This window comes from Triticum dicoccoides, chromosome 4A (assembly GCF_002162155.2).
Source record: "Triticum dicoccoides isolate Atlit2015 ecotype Zavitan chromosome 4A, WEW_v2.0, whole genome shotgun sequence".
Lineage (NCBI taxonomy): Eukaryota > Viridiplantae > Streptophyta > Magnoliopsida > Poales > Poaceae > Triticum > Triticum dicoccoides.
In genome coordinates, this window is record NC_041386.1 from 621,410,020 (window position 1) to 621,416,111 (window position 6,092).

At 40.5% G+C, this 6,092-nt stretch overlaps 1 pseudogene; it reads right to left on the bottom strand.

Annotated features, from left to right (window-relative positions):
• Window positions 1-1,168: 1,168 nt before the first annotated feature.
• Window positions 1,169-6,092, bottom strand: part of LOC119283862 — an 8,800-nt pseudogene continuing 3,876 nt past the window's right edge.

The window sequence follows — 6,092 nt, forward strand, 5'->3', positions numbered from 1 at the left end:
CTAGTAACCTTTGCCAGGGATATACCATATCATGATTTCAAGGCCACGAGCGCACCGTTGGAGCAGACACAACTTAGCAGGAGCTGATTCATGACATGGAGACTCGGGAAGCAATTGATGACCCAGTCCATTTCATCGTCTCTTCCAGGAGACTCTTGCTAAACTAGGTAAGTTACGAGAAAAAAATATAACCAATAAACCTAAACAGAAAACAGGAAATGTAGACGCAGAAATTCAAGACACCTCCAATTCATGGCTGAAAATGTCCAAATTCAAGACGTCTCCAATTCGTGGATGAAACCATCCAACTTCATGCCACCACACCACGGATCAGTTGCTACATAATTCCCGTATTTTGGCGCGAAAATGCAGACAAATTGTCGCCACACGTCTAAGGATTCAAACTTACGATCAGCATTCAGTAGCGAGAAACAGCAAATAGATTGTACCATCATCACCCAACACACTATATACAAGGAAGCCAGATAAGCTCGTGTGTACAGTACTACGCAGAACTTCTCAACTCAACGTCTTTAAACACTGAAGGGGAAGCAAGCACAGAAACAGCTTGGCCTTGGGTAGGTCTCTTCTGATCAAAGGATGGCGGTTCATGAGACCGTTTTGGCACGAGATATCTTCATCGAGTTGAATGCCTCCCTGCATAATCAAATTATGACATTACTACGTTTTATAGATGTGTTGAAGTAGCAAAGCAATGCATGACAATGCAATTTGGGATTCACTCTTAAGATAAAAATCATATGCTCCATCAAATCACAGATATAAGTCGCTGAGGACATCAACATGGTCTACAAGGTGAAATTTTGACCATCAATTTCTCTAAAGATACATTGTTTCGGATAGAAAGTTCATATATTATGAAATTACCTTCCATGATAAATCTAGCAGTATTGACCTTTTGTTATCTATGGTCAGAGTTATAAAGGTTTAACTATGGACAACCCTAAAATGATTATTTGTGATCGGAGGGGCCGAGGGAGTATCACTAGTGTGTTGATCTGAATAGTATGCACAAGATATCCACCGTATGCATGTTTTAGTATGAGGCTCTATATGATTTATCATGACACAGTAATGGATTCCCGAGTGAGGTTTATGCTTACATTAAAATTTCCGACATTGATAGACACAGAGATGGGAATAAGTTTTACCATAATGCATTCTCAATCTCAACATTTGTCGGGTCCAACTTCAGTCCATCTTTCATAGTTCTGAAGACATGGATTGTAGTGTCATCAGAGCATAAAAAGGGATTGGCCACAGCAGAAGGATTAGCTGTAAACTGTGAAGTTTTATCTCACCTTCAAAAACATTTGGGCCGCCCCTTGCCTGTACCAGGCCTTTGGCCAATCAGGACGTATCATCCTGCACATTTCAGCTGCCTCCAAGGCCTTGTCTCCTTCACCCAAGTTAATCCAGCAAACGCTCCTATTTGAATGCAAGGCTACATCTTCAGGATCAAGCTTGGTTGCCTACAATGATGAATCACGCTGGCAAATGTCACTTACATACAGGATTGAACTTTTTGCTCACGCCTGTACACAAGACATTGATGGGCAGTCGTATCACTAGAATTAGGTGGTAAACTGGGTTTGGGCTATTGGAGACTCAAAATAAATATATAAAGGATGCAGACTTGGTTAAGTCATCCACTCAAGTTATAGCATTTTTCCTCTATATGAATTTATGAATTCATGATGAGTTATAATACTTTGCTGTCATTTTACAAAAGACATGTCGTGCATTCCATAAAAATACATGGGGTTTTACATGGTATTGCAGACTCTTCGCACGGGTAAGACTAGGTACCTATAATCCCTCTCCAGACCCCACCTTGTGTCGGAGTTTCTATGCACTAGGTCTATCCTTTATATATATTCAACACACTGGAGCGCAGTGGATCATTCAGTCTGACTTGGTTTTATGTACTACTAGTACTATACTCCCTACGTTCCCCTAGTTTTGTCCAAACAAAAGACTAATTAAGAACTAAAACTAGAAAGATTAAGGCTAAATAATCAGACATTTAACCTTTTCTATCATTAGAATAAAAAGGTTGAGTCACAGAGACAGGCCAAGGGAAAAGAAAATACTGTCTTAACTCATAACTACAATCATCTATATCTATACCAATATAAAAATACCCAAAGGGGCAGATCCAATTAATCTCGGCCATCAAATCATGTAAATCCAACGACCTAGACTGCTTCAATGTCGAGCGCTCAACACGTTTAGCGTGCAGTTAATTTCATGCCAAAAATAGTGCTAATCACATAATAACACGCAAATAATATCCTACTTAATATCTGCATGCACTTAATACACTTCCAAATTAACGTGCATTGCACGTACACATTGACTAATGACTAGAGGTCTCCCAGACTGTTTTCAGTGAAATGAAAATAACTAAAATCTTGTTTCCTCAATGGAGAAATATTCTGAAACAAAAGGAGTTGAAGCAAATTAACCAATTAAGTATTCAGTGAAAGCACCAACAGCACATCTAACTTTTGTGGAAGGAATTTAGTGAGTAGACAATAATCATGTCATGTTATTTGTGTTTAATATCTTTTTTTGATTGTCACAATGGAGTTTCGATCATAAACGGAAATATTAAAATCAACCTTTCAGAGATGAAGCAAATCACAGGGACAATTCCCAGATACTCGGTACAAGGTGAGACAAGCCAAGTACAGGTTAGTGAGATTTAGAACCTTTTACAAGAACATCACTTGCTGTATGCCTGTTAAACAACAACAATAGCTTCCTGTTTTGGTGTGGCTCTAGCTCTATTATCGAAGGAGGCAGGCCAAGGCACCAAGTTTTTTTTTTTTTTTGAACGTAAGGCCAAGGCACCAAGCTTTTTTTTTTTGAACGTAAGGCCAAGGCACCAAGCTGACCCAATGTGAGGAGCAAGAAGGTGTAGCTTGAGAAGGAACCAGATAAGATAATATCTCATTTTGATTCATATAGATTATGTTAGATCAGTCAGGGGGAACGTGGAACTATGTCATGCTCCTCATCCCAGGAACACAGGAACAATCTTGTCCTGGCCTTGTCAAAACCTTTCGCAAGTAGTGTACCCCGTTCCTTGATCACATTCTTCGACCACATCGGCTCAGGAAGTTGGTGACTGTGGGTTCGATTAAATTCTATTGATAGATTTGGCCATCGTATTAAGAGATTAGGCCTCATTTGGAATCATCTAAGCAATAACAAGTCCATGCACCACCTCTAGGCCATGGCAACACCCAGTGGACCATGGCTTCCCCTAATGACCATAACGTTTGCTACTGAAACCAAGACTGTAGCACTTATCCTTTACAGCACATGCACAGATTTACACTGTTAAATTAATAAAAATGTGGATGCACCAAAGGAATGAAAATATACTATTTGGATTTTTAAAGGAGATGCAAAATTCTGCAAACCATTCAACTAGTTCATAAACCACAATGATACATTAGGAGATTTTTTTTCCTTGCACTGATTAATTTGGAGCTGGTAAAAGAGCATAGTACAACACATACCATGTTGTAGAAATTTATTGCAGAAACATAATCTTTTCTCTTGTATGCCTTGTTTCCTTCTGATTTCAGATAAGCTGGCCCCATTTTGTACAATGGGTCGTCCTGAAACAGTCAAACTCAGAAGACCATGCAAACTGAGGCAACCACTTGAACTGAGAAAAGTATCAAAGTGATCCTTGGAGCGTATGTCAATTCAATGTTTTTCAGATTAGTCAATATATGTAAAATTAGGTGGGAAAAGAAAACACAAGGATCTTTTTAGTTGGGAAGACAAACATTTGAAACCATATCTTGTTCCCATTCTGCAAACTTTTATCCATAATGTGATCAATACCGATGAATGATTTGGTTCCAGAAAGAATAAAATAAATGTCTTGATGTGTCAATGGAATGGAACTTTTCAAATGGGTAATGACAGAGTTTGAAGATTAAATGAACAGCAACTTTTCAATTGAAATGGCTTATGTCAATTTGATTTCATCCACTCAATCCTATGGTGATATTCCAGTTATCCAATTGTGTTTGGAACAAACATGTGTTTAAACTTTGATATACTTGCTTCAAGTTAGGGATGCATCGAAGATTCTAAAGAACAGAAAATGCTCTAGTGCCTTTTGTCCCAAGTAAGTTGGGGTAGGCCGTTCTAGGGCAAGTATTAAGACATGATAATAATCTTAGATATGCCAAAAATTGTCGAATTCATACCTCCTCCTTTGGCACTGATTTGACATAAGCAAGTATCCCGTCAACACTCCAATCATGCACATATGGAATACGAGATGTCACCGGAAAAAGGATCTCAACATCTTTACGTCTATTGTTACGTGCAGCAATCTCTATTGGCAGTTGATCTCCCTATTAATATAAAGCAAAGACACATTTTACTTGAGGTAATGGGAGATTAACAAATACAAACATGTATAGTATAACCTCTACCGAAGGCTTCCTCAGTAAATCCAGTCGTTATACATTATAGTTCAAACAGATTTGAAGCACCTCTAAATATTTCTGCAACAAACAGTCCATCACACGGAACATCTGACGAAAATTGAACATTGCAAACAACACAAAGCTCACATTTCACTGCACTGATTTCACAATTACTTCTGCATACTTCAGGTGCACTAACTCTAGTCAGACATAATTCTATTTTGGACATACATGTAGTTAAACTTTTGAAATTTTAATTAAATTTCAAACATGAAAATTATATGTGAAGTTTTTCTCAAAATGAACTTCCAAAATATTATAACCAATTAACCATATTAGATTGTATTATTACATTACAATAGAAATTTAGTGGTCAAAATTTCATTTTGGACACATTCTCAATGTCCAAAACAGCAAGTATTTGTGACCAGAGGTCCTTAGTGACATGTTAGGATGCATGTTCAGTGAGAAATCAAAAAAATTGGCATCACATTTATGAGACAATCCATTTTGCTATTTATAATACAATAAATGAGTAAAAATTCATCTCTAAGGGAACTCCCACAGATAGACTGACAGATGTTGCATGCAGAATGCCACGGCTTGACATCATTATAACTACATAAGATTCAGAGGTATGGCAATATATTTCCACTCGCAGGCTCACGTGAGTCCCTAATTTGGGACCTACATTGCAGCCGGCCAGGTGCGCACCACCATGCGCACATGACCCATGCTAGCATTACGGCCAGTTTGCTGCTGTTTGCCTACTTAGCTTCCCACACTCATGACAAAGGATAAGATAATAGTTACATAAGATCAACCTTTCAACATATGTGCACTACAATCTCAACACAGAATATGAAGGAATGTGTAAAAATGTTATCAAGATTATATATCTCAAGCGTCAGAGCATCTCTAGCAGATCCCGCAACCCGCCACCCACAAAAATCGTTTATGGTAATCCCGGAAACGATTTTTGCAGGACGCCGGATGCGCAGCTAGAACAGATCCTGCAACCACCGATACCACATATTCAAACTGCTAGTTTGCGCTAAAACACAGATCACCGGAGTTCATCAAATATAGCATAGGGGAGTTCATCTACTACATACCATACGGGAGTTCAATACAAACCAAAATTAAACATCACACTAAACGGAAAGCATACTAGCATACTGCATATACTCATCACCGGAGTCGCCCTCGCCGCCGGAGTCGTCCTCGCGGGGCAAGGACTCGTTGCCATGGAGGGTGTGGTAAATGAGCGTGCCGGAGAGGGTCTGTTGGAGTTGGTACTCCTCGCGGAGCGCCGGGACGCGCGACCGCAGCTGCATCTCTGGTGGCGGCGGCCACCTTCGCCTCCCACCAGGCGTGCTCGGGCGCCCGGAGGCACTGGATGGCCGGATCGAAGATCCGCCCGAGGCGACGGAAGTTCGCCCACGCCGACGCTCCGGCGCTGCTCCCTGCGCCTTTCCGACACCGGAGGGCAGAGGGACAAACTTCCAGCCTCGTCGACGTTGCGCCGCTTGCGGCTGCCGCCACGACCGGCACCCGCGGACGCCATCTCCAGCAGCTTCTGATGGTTAAATGCGGCGCAAATCGCAGCCC